Here is a 21,665-nt window from a genome sequence, read left to right on the forward strand (position 1 = left end):
TGTCACTCACTGGGACAGAAAACCCTGGAGCCACACCATGTGTGGGCAGTGGGAGTAAGCATGGACCAGGTTTACCTTTAAGGCATCCCAATGGACATGCTGGGCCAGCGGGTCTCAGGGGAACGGGATGGGGCCAGAGATCCACGTCTGTGCATCACCTATCTAGAGGCGGGGGTTGAAGCCACAGGGTGTGCTCATGTCAGAGGAGGAGAGAAAAGTCCCGGGCACGGCTTGAGGAAGCCGGGTACAGTGCACCCCAGACAGCAGCCCTACGAGACAGGAGTGCATGCCCCACTTTCACAATGTTGCCTTGTTCTCTTTTGCTCTCAGAGTCACGCAGTTTCCTGTCTCCTTGATCTGCTGTTAAACCGACAGCTGCTCATGTGCCCAAGGCCTCTAGGTGACAAGGGAGCACCGCACTACTTCGCAAGGGAGCACCACTGTTCCACCGAGCACTGTGCTGAGTCTTTATGAGCTTTCGCTCACTTGGCCTTTGTGAGATAGATATCCCTATCCTCGCTTTTCAGAAGTGGGTGATGGGGCTCAGAGATGAGCAGAGTTCCCAGGACCAGGCCTGTGTGACGTGCTCTCCCTCCCAGGGGCTGTCTCTCCAGAAGAGATGGGTATGGGCCAGAGGGTCTGAGAGACCCTAGGAGAGCAAGGGGCCAGAACACTCGGTCTCTAATTTCCTCCCGCTGGCCCAGGGCTGCACCATGATGCAGGGAGAGAGGGCACAGGAGAGGAGAGGGCAGGTGTGTCTGGGGTTGGACAGAAGCCCCCACACCTGAGAGCCCAGGGACTCCCACCACATCCTGCCCAGCCCACCCGGTACGCGCCCTGAGGCCTTCACTGTCAGTTGGAGATGGGGGTAGGACCCAGTCTTACTGACGTTGCAGAGGACCTGGGAGGGGGTCGGCAGGAGCGAGGCTGAGCAGCCCTCCCTGTGGCACCCCTATGAGGCAGAGCAGCAGGTCTTCCCAGCAAGTGGTCTGTGGCTCCTGATCTGCTGCAATAAGGGATTGCGAGGCACTGATAGGACAGGCAGGCTGTGGAACACACGAGTGTGTGCAGGGACACATAAACACACATGCAGGTATACAGGCACATGCACGCACATGCATGCAGGTGCACACGTACACTGATCTGAAGTGTTAGCGGGGGAGATCAGCCCCGTCAGGAATAATCCAGAGGCTGAACTGATCATAGCTGTATGTCCTGAACCTTTCTGAGGCGCATGCGCCATCTATAAAAGCAGCAGATAACACTTCTTTTAGCAAGGATGTTGTGAAGCTCTGATGACAACAGAGCGCGTTGGATGTTACACACACGGCAGGTAGAGGGCCCGACCCAGCCATCAATGTGACTCCCCTTCGCTTCCCTGCTCAGTGGTCCACAGCCCACACTCCCACTCCGCGCAGACGCTCCCTGAGCCACATCCGCGATGACCCCGCCTCTGCTCACACATTGCAGCACGGGGCTTCGTCATGAGCCAGCCCTTCCCACCTTAGGAGTTAGCATGGACTTCCTCATCATGAACCATAATCTATTCCTCTATCATCTGAATCTCTTCCACTGCTGGCAAGAGTGGAAACATCTAGAAGGGGTGATGGTTCTCCTGATCTCCGAGAACAGCCACTGTGGCCCCAGGGGTGTCCTTGTCTATCTACCGTGCTGCCTCCCTTCTCCTTCAGGGTTTGCCACTGTCTCTACCATCCTGGCCAAACTCTTCCCCACAAGACCTCATCTGTCTATCCTTCTTGAAATGGGATATCCAAGAAAGTACAACAAACCCTAAATATGAGCCAGTCAGCGCAGACTCCAAGGGTCAGACTTTGGCAGAGTGAGCCCTAGGTGAAAGGTACGGTTAGTTCTTTTCCATGGGTGTACTTCCTATAACCATTTGTCATGCACTCCCGATCAAGTCAAGAGGCAGATGTCTACATAATTTATAATCTTATTGGAGATGTTCTGAAGTGTGACCCAGACCTGATTGAGATTTTCGGTCAGCAGCACAGCCTGGAGCAGAGCTGGTCCAAACACGCCCACACTGGGGGCATGTGCACCACGGTCTTAGGGCAGCTTACCGGAGGAGTGCCAAAGGTGGCCTTCCGAAGAGATGCTCAGGACCCAGGGAGGGCCTCTTTACCCGCCCATAAGCCTGTCCCCTCCCAGGCAGACCTGAAGCCCATCTCCCTGGGAGAGGGGGGCCAGGCCCCAGGACAGAACTGCTCCTCGTTTTTAGAAGGGAAGACGGGGCGGGGCGGGTGGGTACCACATGGCCCTGGGGAAAGTCGGGTGGGAGGGTAGCAGTCAGACAACTCTGCGAGCTGGAAAAGGTTGGTGGCTCCCTGTATTTTTCCCTCTCCTCCCTCACACAGGAGTGCTGTCAGCTAGCTTTGGGTGCACAGCTCCTGGGGCATGAAGTGAGATCCCTGCCCCCGCTTGGCCTCTCACTTGCCCTGATGTCATCCCCCCATCCAGGAACTGAAAGCCCTGGGAGCCCCCTCATTGTGCTTGACAAGCCCTGTTAGATGGGCTGGAGCCTTGGGGAGGGGGCTTCTGGAGAGTGAAGGCAGAGGGCACCCCCTCCTGAAGGAGGCTTGGGGTCTGGGGGGGATGACATTGCCCCTGCCCCCCTGCACCAGTGTCAGTTCTGTACTCCTCTTCATTCATCAATCAGCAGAAAGTTACCAGACCCCTCCGGGGGGTCCTGTCACTTGACTCACTCAGCATGTTCTGTCACTTTCGGTACTACCTCTGGGCCTCCACTCCAGGACCAGCTCTGCCCTCAGCTCACCGAGTGACCTTGGACAAGTCACTTCACCTCTCTGGGTCTCAGGCTTCTTGCTAATACAATAAAAAGACTGGACTAGATGGTCCCTTTCAGCTCTGATGGTCCTGAGTCTGCAAGCTGGGAGACAGGAAGTAGGTGGATGGCAAAGGCTGTGTGGGCCCCCTTTTTGGAGAGAATGAGGAGAAAATGGAAGGATGGCTCACACCGGGTGGCATCAGGAATGGGCATGCACAGGTTCCAGCCAAACTACCCTCAGTGATGGAGATAAGCAGGGCATTGTGACAAAGCCCAACCACCTGGTCCCCTTGCTCTCTCCCCTCCCCCTGCTCTGCCCTCCCCACCTTTGCCTCCCGGTGGCCCTCGGATCCTGACCGGGCCAGTCAGGGGCTGAGTGGCAGGAGAGCCGGTGACCCACTTCCCCTGCCCCTGGGCTGTGACAGCAGCTGCCAGAGGGGGCGAGGAGGCCCTGGGCCTGGTGCAGGCTGGGTGACAACGTGTGGCGGATGTGTGCCTCAAGCAGCCGCCCAGAAGCCTGCACCAATCTCAGAGGCTCTGCAATGCAGTGGTAGGATTTTTTGTTGTTGTTAGTTTTTTTCCTAAAAGTCCTCATTTCCCAGGGAAATGTGCTGCCAAACGCTTCCAGAAAGGAGCGCCAGGTTGCCCGGGGATGTGTCAACCCTTCCAACTCAGCCTAGTGGCCTCTACCTCTTGCCCCTGCCTGCGTGCAGCTAGCCCCCTGCTCTGCTCCTGGTGGGACCCAGAGGCCCAAGTGGAAGGAGCATGAGGTGGCTGAGCTTCCCTCCCAAGGCCTGGGACACAGACAGATGAACTTGAATGTTGAATTGGAGCACTTCTCAGTTTCCCGATCCCCCCGGGGGCTCTGCCTTGAGGCTTGGTTGCTCTTCAGATTCAAAGAACTCTCCCTCCTTCTCTCTCTCTCTCTTTCCCTGAATGAGTATTTTGGGGGTAGGGGGACATTGCTCCCCTTTAGAGTATCGAGTACCAAATCTACTACAGGGTTCCCAGGAAGGCCAAGCACTTGAACTTCCTGTCCTGCTCGCCTTCCCCACCGCGCAGCATGCCAATCATGCACACACTCTACTTCTGTGTTCTCCTATCTTCGCTCTTGGGTTTCATTTTAAGGGAACTTTTCAATCCAGCTCTGCTTTCCCAATTAAAAAGGTGATGAGTTCCATCAGCTAGGAAAATAAAGCCAGATGAGGAGCCTCGTGGAACACGGGCAGACTTCCCCTTGCCAGCTCGGCCCCTCCCCTTCCCTCGGTTTCCCCAGAACTCCAGTGGCCACAGGGAGATACGGAGGTAGGGACAGGTGTGGGAGGGGAGGGAAGGGGAGCTCACTGCTGACAGAAAGCAGCAGCAGGAGACGGCTCAGATGAAGAAATGGGGTCAGCGGTATTTGCTAGGTGAGGGGCATTTCAGCTTTAAAAAGGACTTCAAAAGCCCTCTCTCTGCAGGGGCGAGTAATGCTGTGGGCTGGCTCCCCGGTGCCCTGAGCTCTCTCCCCACAACCTGGAGGGGCCACGAGGGCTGTGTCTGCCCTTCTCTGTGATGTTGGGTCTCTCTCAGGCACAGATGGCTCTAGCTCCGGGGCAGCCAGGACACAACCGAGCCAATCTGGGTACAGCCCAGGGAAGGGAGCTGCCAGTCTGCCATCTGCCGAGCAGGTGACAGCCACTGACATGTAAGGCGGGGGTGAGGGGCAGTGAGCGCAGGGCCCGTAAGCTCAGAATGGCTGCCTGTAGGAACTCTCCTCCCTGCCTTCAGAACCCCCGGGGGCCCAGACAGGAGGTGCCTCCAGGCCCCAAGCGGCCTGTAGGTCTTTAAATGAAAACCAACCCTCCACGTGAGGGACACTGCCCCCTCTGTGTTGTGTATTTCCACCAAAGCACAGGCTGTGGATGGAAGGGATGACTCTTCTCCCTCGGATCAGGACCGGGGGCTCGGCTCCAAGGATGGTAAAGCGGGGATGGGGGTGAGCCACCGGGAAGCAAACACCCACCAGGAGAGCAAAGGGATCCCCATATAATGTTTAGGAGCCAGACTTTGGTCCCAACTCTGCCACCACGGCAAGTTCGTTAGGTCCACAGAGCCTCATTTGTCTCATCTGTAACAGCCATGCCTCATGGGGCTGTCGGGAAGTTACGTGACATAATATATAAACTCCTCCTCAAGTGAAGGCTCCTGTTTTACTATGACCACCCACAGGGCGGGGTGTGAGAAAGGCAGGAAATCTTCACCCCCAGCAACCTTAACCAAATGGCTCCCAGATTTTAACATGCATTCAAAGTCTCCTGGAAGCTTCCCTAAAGTACAGATTCCCAGGCCCAACCCCCCGAATTCTGACTTCGTTGCTTTAGTTCGGGCATCCTGTGTGATTATGACGTGGGTGATCTGAGGACCACATTTTGAGAAACATTGCCACAAAGGACAGGAGCCAGTCCCAGGGCCCTGGCTCGGAGAGTGTGGATTCGGCCTGTGTGCTCGCTCCCAGTGAATCAACCCTTGCCCCTTGCCCCCTGCTCCTCCCCCTTCCACCCTAGCCTTCCTCTTTTCTGGGCGCAAGGACTCTCCCCCGCTTTGTTCCTGCCACAGTCTGGTGCTTTTGCATCCACATTCCTCAGGTCAGACGTGCTTCATTCAGCAAATCCTTATTGAGTGCCCGCTTAATTCCAGACACTTCTAGGTGCCAGAGGTAGGGCAATGAGTGAAACAAAAATCCTTGCCCCTGTGGACCATGTAATCTGTGTTATTGATTGACTCACTCAGTCACTCAGTCTTTCATTCATTCAGTGACTACCACTGAGCACCTACTCTGCCAGGCACTGTGCTAGGTGCTAAGGTTGACATATGCAGTTCTGCTTGTCAGAAGGTCAAGGAAGAGATGCCTTAGGGACCGAATGCCCTTGGGGACCCTCAGCTCCAAACCCCAAGGCAGAGGGCAGCGTCAGGCTGGCTGCTGCCCACTTCCCGACAGAGGCACCCAGGGGAGAACACCCACCACCTCCGCCAACTGCAGAGTGGGATCGTTAGGCAGGAGACGCAATCTGAAAGAGATGGATGGCTTGGTCTTCCTTCCCAGCTCACTCATCGTCACTGCTGGATACAAAGTATTTCTTTTTTCCTGATCCAGTCCTGTCCCTTTACATAATCCTATGCTTCATAATTACATGTGAGGACGGGCCAATTCCCCCAAATGCAGTGTCAGGCCATCGATAATGTTCCCTTGCCATTGCGCTGCACCACTCGGTGGCCCTGAAGCCACCTGGCAGGGGGAGCTCAGCCCCTGGCCTCGATTTTTCATGCGAGTCCTGCATCCATCAGCAGGCTGCCAGCTCTGGTCTCCGTTACAAGGGGGCAGGTGTTCGGAGAGAGCGCTCTGCAGGCACTGGCCCATTCCCACCGCCCCTGCCAGAGGGCTTATAAAGCACTAAGGGCCTTCGGAATTCGATGAACCCAATCCCCTCATTTTGCAGGTGGGGTACCTAAGGCTCAGAGTTGGTCCCAGAGCTAGTGTATTTACTTCACTCATTCATTTACCCATTCATTATTTCATTTGTCAAACACCTTGAGAGTCTGTTAGGTGCCAAGGCTGTGCTAGTCACTGGACATACAAGGATGACCAAGATCTAGTCCCTGACCTCAAGAGGCTCACACTCCTATTTGGAGACACACGTCACCACAATACAGTATGGTAAGTACCCTGATCTGTGTGGTGGGAATAGAATGCAGCCAAGGGGGCTTCTGTGCAGACTGTTAGAGGGAAAATAGCAATCGCCCAAGCACACAGTATGGGCAGGGCATCCCAGGCAGAGGGCACTTCATAAGCAAAGACCAGGAACTGGCAAGGGGCTTTCTGTATGCAACACTGGTGGTAGAATTGAGACCGGGCCCAGATCTTTGGATTCCAGCATCTTCCCCTCCCTCCACAGCCTTGTGGCTTCCTAGGGAATTACACTTCCTGATCCCCCTGTATGCGGTGGGGCCTGCCTGGGGCAAAGTTAACCCTGTAATTAACAGTGATGTTCAGGGTGACCTGAAGAAGGGAGCATGCGAATTACTAACACTTGTTGGGCCCAATGGCTTATCCACAGATGAAGCAAGCATGGGTGCTGGCACAGCCAAGCACAGCCAAGCACCACCCCTTCACCTGCTCAGGGACAAGAGAGGAAGGCCGTTCCATATCATTGATCAGCAGCAAGTGGGGGTGAAGTTGGCATGTTGGAGACCCTGAATGTGCCATCTTCTCTGAGCTGAGTGCACATGTCCCCAGCTTCTCTGGGTACATGTGCCAGGTTCATCAGGAGACACTGCATACGGTGCTACAAACACAGGCTTTGGCATTACACAATGTAATCAGCCATGTACTACCTGAGCAGCCTCAGGCAAGCCAGGCAACCTCTCTGAGCCTCAGGATCACCATGTGCAAAAGAGGATTAATAACATCCATCCCATAAGGTTGCCAAAAAGAAAACATAGTGTATACACGATGGTCAGCGTAAGTGCCTGGCACATAGTAAATTGTAAGTAGCAACAGTGGAGATAATGACAGGAGTTGGAGGGAGACAGGCACATGTTCCTTCTTGGAGGAGAAAAGCGTGTGTCGGCTTTGATGCCAGTACCGTACCGTTTTGATTACTCTAGCTTTGTAGTATGGTTTTGCCTTTTTCAAAGTCTGTTTGAGTCTCCACCTTGCATTTGGTTATTATATCCAGTAAGTTATTCTATGATAGAGCCCTCCCCCTTTTTTGCTGTCATTGATTTGTTGGACAAACCAGGTCACTTGTCCTGTGCCATGTCTTGCTTCCTGGACTGGCTGGTTTCTTCCTCCTGGTGTGGTTTAGCTTTCCTCTGCTTTTCCATCACAGCTCACACCTTCACATTCTTAACTTTTCCATTTACTTGCAGGTTTCCCCCGACCAGACTGGGAGCTTCTGAGGGTCAGGACTGGCTTTTGATTTTCTTCCTACTTAACACTATGCCTGTCATGTAATAAACATTCAGTCAATATTTGCAGAGCAGATGCAACTCTGCCACCAATGACACTGGACTCACAATGCTGTAGGATGGTGACAGCGTTTTGGAAGCAAGCTCACTGGGGGAGCTGTCGGCACCCAGCGGCAGCAGAGTGGAGTGAAAATTCCCTCCTGCGCCTCTCTTCTCCCTGCACATTCTCCAGTACTCCAGCCACCACCCCAACACCTCTCAAGCTTTCCTCCAGTGAATTAGAAATAGACCCTCCCCAGGCCGGCTAAGGAAGCCCTGCTTTGTCCACAAGGCCTGTGGGATGCAGGGCAGGATGCATCCAGCAGCCCAGGACTCAGTCCCAGCACCTGAGCACCACATTTACCAGCAGTCCTAGGTACCTGGGTGCTCTATATATTGGGCTCCTAGCAAAATGGATTCACCTTTCTCTACACTGCACTCATTTTCTGATGGTCTTGAAATCCAAGAAGTTCCTCTCCTGAATGCAGGTCAGCCAACTTACAAAACCCCACGATTCTACAAGAGTACCCTCTGGAGCTGTTCCATGAGGCAGAATGTGGGGGAATCAGCTACCCTGCCCTGTGCTCTTCCGTCACTGCCTTCAAGTAACTGTCTCCTCCTCGTTCTCACAGATGGAGAGGCAGGTTTACCCATGGCCTGAACCCGGGCTTTCCCAAAAGAGAAGACATGACTGCTAAGGGGGTGTTGGGAAGACCTTTCCATGTGAAATGAGGAAAGCAATTCCCTGCCCTCTTCCTAACAGAAGCCCAAGAGGTCCTTATGAAGCCTAACCTCAAGCTCTTCAGCCTGGTCCAGCCTGAGCCAGGAAGAAAGCAATTCAGTTACATCCAATTTGGGTGTTTTGAGTACACACACTAGCGACGAATCCCAGTTCCTTCATTGCCCTTATTTTTATGTTTTCTAATCAACTTCACTGAGCTATAATTACATACATACAATAAAATATACAAATTTTAAGTATATAGTCTGAGGAATTTTGTTAACTTTGCCACCATCCTAATGTAGATGCAGAACATCCCCATCACCCCAAAATTCTCTTGTGCCTCTTTGTGCTCAAGCCTCCATCATCCCCAGCCGCAGGTAATGCCTGATTTGCTTTTCTCAGCATAGATTAGTTCATCTGTTTGAAAAGTTCATATACATGAAATCATACCGTGTACAACCTTCTGGCTGGTTTCTTTGGCTCAGCACAATTATTTTGAAATTCACCCATGTTGCTGCAGGTAATAGCAATTCCTTTTTAGTTGTTGTTGCTGAGTATAGTATGCCACTGTATGGAGGGCCTATTTATTTATTTTTTTTTTAAAGAAAAAAAATTTATTTTTTTAATTTTTATTTTTTTATTTTTTATTTATTTTTTATAATAGTTTATTGGCAAATTGGTTTCCATATAACACCCAGTGCTTCTTCCCACAAGTGTCCCCCACCATGACCATCACCCCCACCCACCCTCCCCCTCCCTTTTCAGTCCATGGTTCATCTTCAGTATTCAGTAGTCTCCGTTGATCTGTGTCCCTCACTCTTCCCCGCTCTCTTCCCCCTTCCTCTCCCCATGGTCCCCTGCCAGGTCTCTCCTGTTAGACCTATGAATGCAAACATATGGTATCTATCCTTCTCTGCCTGACTTATTTTGCTTAGCATGACACCCTCAAGGTCCATCCACTTTCCTACAAAGGGCCATATGTCATTCTTCCTGGAGTGCCTATTTAAATTTAAAATAATTTAAGGGTTATTTATGTCTTCTGTTCCTATCTTTCCCCTAGTCTCCTGTTCTAAGATACTTTGCTGCCTTTTAGAGGATAATGAGTTTGTCTCTGGGATGAACATGGTAAGGTGAAAAGGAAAATTGCAAAAAAAGAGTAAAAAAGGAGACTTCGCTACTACCTCTTACATACAGCACGGAGTCAAAAGATTATGTCTGTATCAGATAAAGGGCTAGTATCCAAAATCTATAATAAACTCACCAAACTCCACACCTGAAAAACAAATAAGCCAGTGAAGAAATGGGCAGAAAGCATGAACAGACAGTTCTCCAAAGAGGACATCCAGATGGCCAACAGACAAATGAAACGATGTTCAGCGTCACTCATCATCAGGGAAACACAAATCAAAACCACACTGAGATACCACCTCACACCAGTCAGAGTGGCTAAAATGAACAAATCAGAAGACTATAGATGCTGGTGAGGATGTGGAGAGACGGGCACCCTCCTACACTGTGGGTGGGAATGTAAACTGGTGCAGCCACTCTGGAAAACAGTGTGGAGGTTCCTCAAAAAACTATCAGTAGAACTCCCTTATAACTCTGCAATAGCACTGTTGAGGATTTAGCCAAAGGATACAGAAGTGCTGATACATAGGAGCACATGCACCCCAATGTTCATAGCGGCACTTTCTACAATAGCCAAATCATGGAAAGAGCCTAAATGTCCATCACCTGATGAGTGGATCAAGAAGATGTGGTATATATTATATACAATGGAATACTACATGGCAATGAGAAAAAAATGAAATCTGGCCATTTGTAGGAAAGTGGATGGAACTCAAGGGTGTTATGCTAAGTGAAATAAGCCAGGCAGAGAAGGACAGATACCATATGTTTGCATTCATAATATGGAACAGGAGAAACTTAACAGAGGACCACAGGGGAAGGGAAGGGGGAGAAAAATAGTTAAGGAGAAGGAGGGAGACAAACCATGAGAGACTCTTAAATGCTGAGAACAAACAGGGTTGATGGGGGTGGGTAAGAGGGGAAAAGGGGTGATGGTCATGGAGGAGGGCACTTGATGGGATGAGCACTGGGTGTTATATGGAAACCAACTTGACAATAAACCATAATAAAAAAAATAAAATGAAATGAAAAAAAAAGGTTATGTCTGGACTGGGGAGAGACTGAACCAAGTAACTTCTTACATTGCTTTTCAGCTCTCTGATTCCCTTTCTGTGTCATTCATCAAAAAAATACGAGCACCAGGGCACTGGCTGGCTCAGTCAGTGGAGCCTGCAACTCTTGATCTTGGGGTTATAGGTTTGAGCCCCATGCTGGCAGTAGAAAGTACTTTAAAAAATGTATGAGAACCTACTATGCCCTCAACCCTGGGCTGAAAACACATGACAAGTTCCCTGAGTTCAAGACACTTGTCAGGACAGCAGCCAGATAGATATGTGAGGATTCATGTGTCTACACTGGACTAAAACCACAGAGAAGTTTGGGGATCCGTGTCTTGGGCCTTCAGAGAGAGTCTATGCCTCTAGCTGGGAAATAAAATTACTGAAGTCTTTAAAGCTTTTTTCTTAATGTTTTTTATTTATTTTTGAGAGACAGAGAGAGAGAGTGTGTGAGCAGGGGAGGGTCAGAGAGAGAGGGAGACACAGAATCCAAAGCAGGCTCCAGGCTCTGAGCTGTCAGCACAGAGTCTGATGCAGGGCTCAAACCCACGAACTGTGAGATCGTGACCCGAGCCGAAGCTGGACGCTTAACCGACTGAGCCACACAGGCGCCCCACTACTGATGTCTTTAGCTGTAATATCCTGAAAGACCACGGGGGAGGGTATGACTTTGTGAATTATATGCATTTCCTCTACATTTCTCTCTTGTTCTGTACAATTGGGTCTCTGGCAGAGCCTCGGAACATGTCTCTCTCCCCTTCCCATCTGTCCCCCCCCTCCCTTGTTCTCTGTATGCCCACATTAACTGGCCGTTCATCCAAAATTTATATTTGTATTATTTCTTGTGCTTTTTGATAGGTTTTTGTGTTCACAATTCCTAATTTAAGAAGCAGATAAGTGGGACACAAATTTATTCCCTGAAAAAGCTAACTGAAATGAGTTAGTTTTGTCAGCAGCTCTCAGCAAGAGAAAAGGTTACCTGGTCCCCGCTCTTCATAAAGCCAAATAACTAATTTAACTTAAATTTCCCCAGTGATCTGACAGCTTGACTGGTAGTTTCAGCAGAATCCGGATTCAATCTGCCTGTTGAAATGGTACAATTGTCTTCACCCAGAGCAATCTCCCATTCAGGAAATTGGGACACGCCGGTGCCCTGCAGAGCAATCCTGCTGGGATTACCACCCCCTAGGCTCCTGCATCTTCTTTATGTCTTACACATAATAGGAAAAGAAGGGAGGGTTTGCAGGGCAGAAGCCAAATAGGGGGAAAGATTTATCGCAAAGGAGAACAATGGCGGGAAACCATGACCGCTCCTAGAGTGGGCACAGGAATACCAGGGGGAGGTGGTACTCTTAGGAACTAGGACCTGGGGCCACCGATTACCAACTAGAGCCACAGAGGAAGTGCGGGTGCTGCCAGAGAGGCCTGCTGAGGCAGAGGGAGAAATGCCCCTTCCGCCTTCCACTCTACCTTTGGCTGAACTGGTCCAGATGCAAAGGAGCTTAGGGAATGTACTTCTTGCTGTGAGAGCAGAGCAAAGGTTGGGAAATAGATCCAAGAGCATGCAAACAACCAACACATTGTGTGTGTGTGTGTGTGTGTGTGTGTGTGTGTGTGTGTGTGTGTTGATGATGTTGTATGTGTGTGTGTTTATATGACTATTCCAGAAAGAAAGTGGTACTGATACTTTAGTTTCTGTTGGCCATTATAAAATTTTTTAATGTTTATTTATTTTTGAGAGAGAGGCAGATTGCAAGAGGGGGAGGGGCATAGAGAGAGAGAGAGGGAGACCCAGAATCCAGAAGCAGGCTCCAGGCTCTGAGCTGTCAGCACAGAGCCCAACGCAGGGCTTGAACCCACAACCTGTGAGATCAGGACCTGAGCTGAAGTCTGTTGCTTAACCGACTGAGCCACCCAGGCGCCCCAACATTGGCCATTCTAAATAAGATTCATGAGAGCAATTCGCCGGGCCCACAGCAGGCTTCTTCGGTATTTCCGGGCAGCTCTTCCTCCTGGCACTACCCAAGCCCACAGAGCAGCTCGGCAGCATACAGAGGGATGGAGGTGGATATCTTGGTGTGAACAGAATAGAGGCAGGAGACCCGGAGTGCGCCCCGAATATAAAGGCATGGAATATACTTCCCACAACCATCCTCACGGACAGAGGTAAATAATCATCTGCTCACATGCTCCTCCATTTGTATACTCAGACACACACATACAAATTGTGGCTATGACACATAATATCCGCTTTAAATCTTTTTTTAATGTGGTCTAGAACTCTCAGGTGTGATGTGGGAGGTAAACAGAGTAATATATGTGAAAGTGGTTTATAAAGTTTATAGCACATTACTCGAACAAGGACAAAAATAGAACCTGGATTCTAACTTTATTCTGTAGTTTGTTGTGAGTGAATCAGGCTGCTAGTGAGGGTTATAGGTAGAATTATTATAAGACTTACAAGCTTCAAAGATTCTGGGATAAATAAAGAGAAACCTTTTATTTGGGGAAAAGATCATAAGGACAATACCCATTTATCGCATGCTTACTACATGCCGGGTATTTTATGTGCATTATTCTATTTATCCCTTGGAACATTTCTGAGAGCAGGCATTACTCCCTCAGTTTTCCAAAGGAACACAGTTAAGGAACCAGTGGAGGAGCTCACGGCAGAGCCAAGATTTGGGCTTGGGTCTGTTGGTTTTAAGTTCCACCTACCACTGAACAAGGCATCTCCTCAAAGAAGGGAGCCAAAGCACTGCTGAAGGGGACCTGGGGAACCTGATGGCCTTCACTTTGAAGCCACGTGTATGTCTTGAAGCAGAAGCCAAGAAGAGGTAAATCAGGTAGAAAGGATGTGAGGAACAATGGTTGAGTGGAAGAAAAAAACATGATGGTCAGGGGTGCCTGGGTGGCTCAGTTGGTTGAACATCTGACTCTTGATATCGGCTGGATCCATGGTCTTGCAGTTCGTGGGATTGAGCCCTGCATTGGGCTCTGCACTAACAGCATGGAACCTGCTTGGGGTTCTCTCTCTCTGCCTCTCTCTGCCCCTCTCCTGCTTGAATGTCTCTCTCTCTCAAAATAAATAAACATTTTTTTTAAAACCATGGTGGTCAGGTGTCTGTATCTCATTTTCCTCAAGGCTTCAGAAATTTTGGAACCTGTTGATGATCCTGAAAGTCTTGAGCTCTATGAATGAATTCAGAGTGCAGGGGCGCCTGGGTGGCTGAGTCAGTTAGGCATTTGATTCATGGTTTTGGCTCAGGTCATGATCTCACAGTTTGTGGGATTGAGCCCCTTGTGTAGGGCTCCATGCTGACAGTGCAGAGCCTTCTTGGGATTCTCTTTCCCTCTCTCTCTGCCCTTCCTCTGCTCATTCTTTCTCTCCTCCTCTCTCTCTTTCTCTCAAAATAAATAAACTTAAAGCAATTCAGAGTGCATTAATTCTACACAAGCCATGAAAATACTAGCTACTAATACAAAATTAAATATTGTGAGCCACATAACTAGCCTAAGTGTTTGTATCTCTTTAAGTTCTGCATTAAATTGTGGGTTAAAACACCATTTAGCAATACTAATTTAAGGTTTAGTCCTCATCTTTACTAGATTTTAAGAACTATGGTTGAGTAGAAAGACATGAATGTGCCCCCCTCATCCAGTCCACTTACCCGAGAGCCCTGGTCTTTCAGATCAGGGCATAACTAAGGCCCTGCCATCTGCCTGGTGACAGCTTTTCCTAGTTGATATGGAAAGAGAAGGTCTGATGACTAGAAGGCTTGTGGGTTCAGGCTGATGGTGTCACACTGCAACCCAAGCATTCATTGCCTTATGTTAACTCTCAGACATACATGGCAGCACTCAAAGAAAAAGGGCCCACGACAGCCCAAGAAAGGAGGGAGACCCAGAAAACACCCTAATGCTGTGAGACAGAGGTTGGGGCGGGGGGGGGGTTGGGGTGATGCCAGAATGTTAGGATTTAACTCCCCTGCAGGTTGGCAGGTCCCGCGAGGGGCCCCACCTCACAGGAGCTCTGGAGCGGATGGAGAAGGAGCTGAGAACATGCTGTTACTACTACAGAAGCTCATGGAGTCGCCAGAGAGAAAAAGGTTTCGGGTTATAGGAAAATGAGAGAATCAGGCACTTAACTCTTTAACCCCTACATTGCCAAATGTCCTTTTGCACAAAGTGAGCTACTGGCTGAATATTGGAGTGAGGCACCTGAGTGCTCCAAGTTGCTAAGGCACCGCAGCACCCCTTCCCCAGCTAGCAGCCATCACCAGGAACGAACATTCTTCCTTGAGCCATTCACTGTGTAGGAAAATGAAGGGGAAGGGAGGGCAGGGGGATGCAACTACACTGGGCACTAAATCAAGATTAATGAAGTTCCCGCTAGGATTAATTACTGAACTCCCTGGGAGCTTGCGAGCATAACGTGGGCATGGCCATTGATAATGGCCGAGTCTGGATCTGAACAGCATGGGTGGAAAGTGATGGGCGACTTAACCCTCTCGCGCCTAAAGCTTGAAGGCAGCTGAAAGGAAGCAGAGTGAAAGGAGAGAGCCCTTACAGCCCTGGGTCACTGCTCTGCATCAAAATGCATCCTTGTCCCAGTTTTTTCATCTGCTTTGATCAGTGGAGGCTCAGGCCCGGGTATTACTGATAAAACAAAAGAAGCAATGTATTCAACAGCATGTGTATGGGGAAGCTGAGTTTAAACATGACTTCCCTTCACAGACTCTCCCTCCCCTTTCTGGACGCTAAACGTGCACCCTACCAAGGCCTCCCCATGATGCAAGGCCAGCTGAACCTATCTGCGCACAGGGCAGCACTGATCTAGGTAACCAATCAGCTGTGCTAAGCGCCCCATCATTTCCCTGGAACACCAGCTGGTCTCCCGAAGCAGACAGGCCCACAAAACATGATGGCGGCACCGCTCACTTGTCCCTCAGGGCTTTGCAACAGGGGGACCAGGGGCGCTGGCCCTCGACCACGTGTGAACGAGGTGTAAGAAGAGCCCCACTTTCAGGAACAGAACCAGCACCATCCTCCCTGACTCCAGAAAAAAAAAAAAAAGCTAAAAGAAGTTTGGGGAAGACAGGAGATTAGAGCCAGCCCTGTGATGTGTGATCTCAGAGTTAGAGAGAAGTGTCACTGCTCATACTCACCCGAGACAAGCTCACAGCTCCGGGACACCATCCTAGTCATTTGTCCAGCAGGGCGACACTGCTGAGAAGCAGAGTGGGGCACCCCTGCGCCACTGTGGCCTCCCTGGGTCAGGGAAATAAAGTCAATGCCCAGGGCGCGCCAAAGTAGGGCTATGATAAACTACCTATTGTTTTAAATTATGATCTCATCCTTTAAAGCTTTGCAGAGTAAGGCAGGATGGGCTTCTGGTCTGACTTTTCACTCTCTGGTTACAAGAAACCTAAGGCCTGAACTTGAATTAAGGTATTCTGCCCTAGGAATGCCCCTAGGTAGCCTGCGGAAGCAAACAGGACTCCTCTCCCTGGGAAGATAGCATACAATTTGTCAAATACAGTGCTTAGCACATAATTGAAGAAAATCAGACATGCAAGGAAACAAGACACCTTGAATGAGAAGGGGCAGGGACGACAGATAACAGAAAGAGACCCACAGGCACTCCGGGTGTGACAATTCGCAGATCCTGATTATAGAACCACCATTTGCTGTGTTCAAGTCAAGAGAAAGCCAAACTTGGAAATTTCAGCAGTGGGCCAAAGGCTATAGAAAGTACCATATGTTGGAGAGAATGACATGTACAGCTTGTAACTGATACGTACAATAACCAAAAATAAGAATTCAATGGGCAGGTTTCACCACAGGTTTAACACGGCTGAAGAGGAAATTAATTAATGAAGTAGAGCGTCGATCAGAAGAAATGATCCAGTACACAGTGGCAAAAACTTGGCAAATGCAGAAGAAAGGGGAAGAGACTTAGAGGAAAAGAAGAGAATACCTATTTAACTGGAATTACAGTAAGAAAGAAGAGAGCTGAAGGGGCTGAGGTGATATATGAAGAAATAAAGATGGAGAAAGATATCCCGAGCTGATATTCAGAGCTGGTACGGATTATCAATCCACAAATCCAAGAACCCCAGCAAATCCCAAAGGAAAACAGGAACAGAAATTCACACCCAAACACCTCATAGAGAAACTGCAGAAAAACCGAAGAAAAAAAGTCATAAAAATATAGAGCCAGAGCAAGGAAACCAAGAGTGAGGTGAGCAGTACTGGGGGCCACTGTCTCAGAATGTCCAGATGTTTGCTTCTGGAACATTATGAGATGTAATGTACATGTATGTGCATTCTAGGATGTAAGCTTCATGAAGACATGTTTCACCCCTCTCCTGGACACCTGGGCCCGTGGATGTGGGGGAAGGGAGGAAAGAAAATCTTGGGGGTAGGAAACAAAAGGAAATGAGAAATGAGAGGCCTCCAGGTGTGGATGGGGGGCTAGATTTACAGAACATTTTAACCCACCAACCGGAAACAGGGATATGTCTAAGTGGTAGGTACTACGGAGTCTTGCTTAGAGATAGGAAGAAGTCTTCTGGAATAAACAGCAGGATAATCTCACAAGAGTGTGTGGCGTGTGGCAGGTCAACTTCAGCATTGGAACACTGTTAAGTCAAAAAGTAAGTGAAAGGAGCCCAAACGAGATTACACCACCATGGGCCAGAAACCTCATTACTTTCCAGGAGGAAAGAATCAGCAATCTGTATCCAAATTGGGCCCAAACAAACCAAAACTGTATGGATGTTTTGTCTAGATACTCCAGAAAAGTTGGAAGTGAGTTTGGACTCAATTAGTGCTTTTCTTCCCAGACTGGATCAAATGACATGGATGTTTCTATGTCATGTAGACCTATGCTACCCATATCCTTGGGGGAGGTCCCGACCACGCCAGCTGACAGGACGCATTACGCAAGGAAAGAGGCCACTGTTACTTTGGAGCGACCTCCAGGAAGCAGCCTCGCCCACACCGCCAGCCCCCTTCCCTGCTTTGGGGCAAGTGGAGAGGCTCCGGCTGCTGGTACGCCCCACTCACAGATTTACTACTCTGTTCCCACCACCGTCTCCAGCCACCTCTAGTCGTTCAGACTTTAATGCATTTTCTACATCTGTACAAGATTTATTTGAGGCAGGGAGATTTATTTAGCACATTCATGCTCAACAGAGAGGACAATTCCTCATAGAGTTCTGATCTCATTGCCATTAGAAGCCTGGATGAGATTGCTTGGGTGATGGGCGGCGAGAGTTGGCTGGCTCTGGGTAGGGGTGGATGTGTGCGTGTGCATTGACATGGACGTGAAATTTGTGTGTGCCGTGGGAAGTCCTGTGTGGGCAGGTTGCTGTGTGAGTAGCCTTGCGTGAATGATGCAAGAGCACAGGTGTATTTAATCACACATACACCCAGATGTTGGCATGGTATATTCGAGCATGTGAACGTCTGTAGGGAAGAGTATGAAAGTCTGTGTAATATGATATTATCTGGATACACAGGCAAATGTAGGAAAATGGGCTTTAACAAATGACAGTGTGTGCGTATCATGATTATGCATGTTCAGTCATACACTTGTATCTGTACCACCAATGGGAGTACAATCCATTATCAACCAGAGTAGTCTTCTTTCTTAATGTTTATTTATTTATTTTTGAGAGAGAGAGAGAGCGAGCGCGCACACAAGCAGCGGAGGTGCAGAGAAAGAGAGGGAGACACAGAATCTGAAGCAGGCTCCAGGCTCTAAGGTGTCAGTGCAGAGCCCGACACAGGGCTTGAACCCATGAACTGTGAGATCATAACCTGAGCTGAAGATGGACACTCAACCAACTGAGCCACCCAGGGGCCCCCAGAGGATTATTCTCAAACGGTGAGCCATGTGATCTCTCCTCAGCTTAAAACTCTCCGAGAGTTCCCAATGCACTAAGGATGAAATCCCCACTCCTTAGTCTGACCTTGAAGGCCTTGCATGGCCCAGCCTGCCACCTCACTGACCTCAGCTGCCCGCTGGCACCCCTTCCCGCCCTGCTCTGGTCACAGCAGCCTCACCAATGTTTCCTCTGCCCACATGCTGGGTTCTGCCATAATACGTGAGGATCCCCAGCCTGCAGGCTCCGTTCCAGGCCCCCCACTGCTTCCCCCACCCCAGATGTCAACCTGTTTGGGTGGCTATAAAAATACCATAGACTGGGTAGCTTATAATCAGACATTTGTGTCTCACAGTTCTGGAGGCTATGAAGTCCAAGATCTAGGTGCCGGCAGAGTCAGTGTCTAGTGAGAGCCCCCTTGATGGCTGTCTTTTCACTGTGTCCTCACACAGCGGAAGGAGCAAGGGAGTTCACAGGGGTCTCCTTAAATTTTTTTAGCATTTATTTATTTTTGAAAGACAGAGAGACAGAGAAAGAGCAGGAGGGGCAGAGAGAGAGGGAGACAGAATCGGAAGCAGGCTCCGGGCTCTGAGCTGTCAGCACAGAGCCTGAAGTGGGGCTCAAACTCACAAACCACGAGATCATGACCTGGGCCAAAGTCGGCCACTTAACCAACTGAGCCACCCAGGCACCCACAGGGGGTCTCCTTGAGAAGGGCTCTAATCCCATTCATGAGGGCTCTGTTCTCAACGATGCAGTCCCCTCCCAGAGGCCCCACCCCAACACCATCACATCAGGGATTAAGTTTCAACATGAATCTCAGTACAAACATTCAGTCTATGGCACCTGTCTCAGCTCACATGTCTCCTCTTTAGAGAGGTCACGCCTCATTATATCATCGTTTCATTTTCTTCGGAGCACTTACTACTGTCTGAAATTATCTTGTTCATGTATTTACCTTGTTGACTGTCTCTCCCTGCCTTCCACCAAAATGTAAGCTGCAGAGATGGGGCCACTGCCTTCTAGTTCGTATCTTTACCCCCAGAACAGTGCTTGGCACCCAGGAGTGACTCAGTAAGTATCTGTCAAATGAAGGACTTCACATGTGCAACCATATGATATACATAAGGAAAAATAAGATGCGGTGTCTGTGGACACTGGGCGCAGGAATTAGAATGAGTCTGTCTTACCATACATGTAATGTACAGTCATTCATTCAACAACCATTGACTGAGCTCCTATCAGACACTCTAACAGACCTGGCGGACATGCTAATAGGCCTGCTCTCATTGAGCTTACAGACTAGTGGGGGGAAACACATTATAAATTATCAAAAACACAAAATTATGCCCAGACTATGAACAAGCATAGCAAGCTGAGAGAATTTGACCAGCCCACATGGCAGAGTTGGGGCCTGAACAAAGCGGGTCCTGAGAGCTGAAGGCACGGCTGAGCGGAAGCAGCACCGGTAAGGGCTGCACTTTGCACTTTCAAACCCAAAGTGTACACAGTCTATTCATTTGCAGTTGTCTTCACTAGTGATCCTGAACACAGAACAGGAAGGACTTCCGGTCTTTTAGGATGAAACACATTCGCTCGCTGACACCCAAATGGGCCTCTCTCATGGCCTCTCAGCTGATCCGGCTCTACCTTCCCCACTTCCTTCATCCAACCGACCCAACCAGGCTGAAACAACACCGAAAGGGCCAAATTAAAGCTCTTCGATTGAGGTCCAGGCCACCTATCACCTGGCCCTTGCACGGATGGCCATTGTTGCTAACCTCTTTTGTGCTCCTACCAGGTGCCAGGTGCGTTGCCCTACACTGAGTGCTCTGCATCCTCTCACCTTGTCCTCACGGCCCATTGGGCAGCTACCAGTCCACCTGGTTTACAGATGGGAGACTGAATAACTTGTCCCTGGCCATCCCAAGAGTCAGTGGCAGAACCAGGTTCCATCCCAGCTTGACTCACTCCAAAGGCCAGTTTCTCAAGGCCACTACTTTTCCCATTCCTGCAGCCAAGCAGGTGACTTCACTGTCACTCTGGCCGGGGTGCCCAGGCCACACCCCTGCCTTGGAGCGCCTGCCTCCCTCCTTTCCCCCACTGACTCAAGTCCTGCTGTCTGGCATTCAACATGCATTTATGGAGCCGGGCGCCTCCACTGCATTGGGAATAAGAGGTTGGGTGAGAACCATTCTGGCCTGCAGGAGACCAGGAGCAGAACATCCCACCCAAGGCCGGATCCAAACTCTCAACCCATGCTGATCCCACCCTCTGAACTCCATTTTCAAACCTTACCACCCAGTGGGTGCTTGTCTCCAATGGATTACCAGATTCTCAAGGGCAAGAACCCTGTCTTATATTTCTTTGCCTGCCTTACAACTTCTAGCACATGGACCCTCACTCAATTCATATTGACTGATTACAGTTCTCTTTGCCTTTTCTTGCTGAGACGTCCGTTTGAACAAGTGGTGTGACTCTGGCATTTCACAGCAGAGAACCAGGCTCAGCCTTTGGTGAGAACAGTTCTCACCAAAACAGGAGCTCTCCACAGGGGAGCATTTAGCCTCAATAACAGAAGGCTATGCTGACACCAGAGCCAGGATACTGGTAACAGCTCTCCCTCACCACTTGAACCTGAACACCAGCCACAATGTGTATAAAAAAGTAAGTCGGTTCTAAATTTCACAACAGGACGTTGAGCAAGAAAATCAAGTGAAAGAAGAATAAAGACCATAAAATTCTGTTTAGGGAAAAGCATTGCACATACCTGTGGCACACTGTTACCTCCCATCCAACATATTCTTACAATGTGACTTTGGCATTGACAGATAGTCGATGTCTATCTGTTAGTCTGTCTCCTCCTTTTGAAACTGGGTGGATTCTGTGACTGCTTTGGCTAATAAATTATGGCAGAAGTGATGCTAAGTGACTAAGGCTAGGTATTAAAAATGTAGTGTATTTCCACCTTGTTCTCTTAGGACACTTATTTTTGGAACCCAGCCATCAGGCTGTGAGGAAACTCAAGTAAGCCATGGAGGGGTTCATCTGGACACAGGCCCCCA

At 49.6% G+C, this 21,665-nt stretch overlaps 1 protein-coding gene across 4 annotated transcripts in view; it reads right to left on the reverse strand.

The window, feature by feature from the left end:
* The window catches only part of SYT2 (synaptotagmin 2), a 105,291-nt gene that overhangs the window by 53,127 nt on the left and 30,499 nt on the right, over window positions 1–21,665 (reverse strand). Inside the window, exon 1 of one of the 4 annotated variants that reach the window (XM_029935485.1) lies at window positions 7,588–7,614. The exons of 2 other annotated variants lie outside the window; for them this stretch is intronic. The gene's annotated coding sequence lies outside the window, so the exon portion shown is untranslated. Of the gene's footprint in view, window positions 1–1,137; window positions 1,161–7,587; window positions 7,615–21,665 lie in introns of those variants that run through there. One more of the 4 variants, XM_029935486.1, reaches the window with a different exon arrangement.

Source organism: Suricata suricatta, chromosome 3 (assembly GCF_006229205.1).
Source record: "Suricata suricatta isolate VVHF042 chromosome 3, meerkat_22Aug2017_6uvM2_HiC, whole genome shotgun sequence".
Taxonomy (NCBI): Eukaryota; Metazoa; Chordata; class Mammalia; order Carnivora; family Herpestidae; genus Suricata; species Suricata suricatta.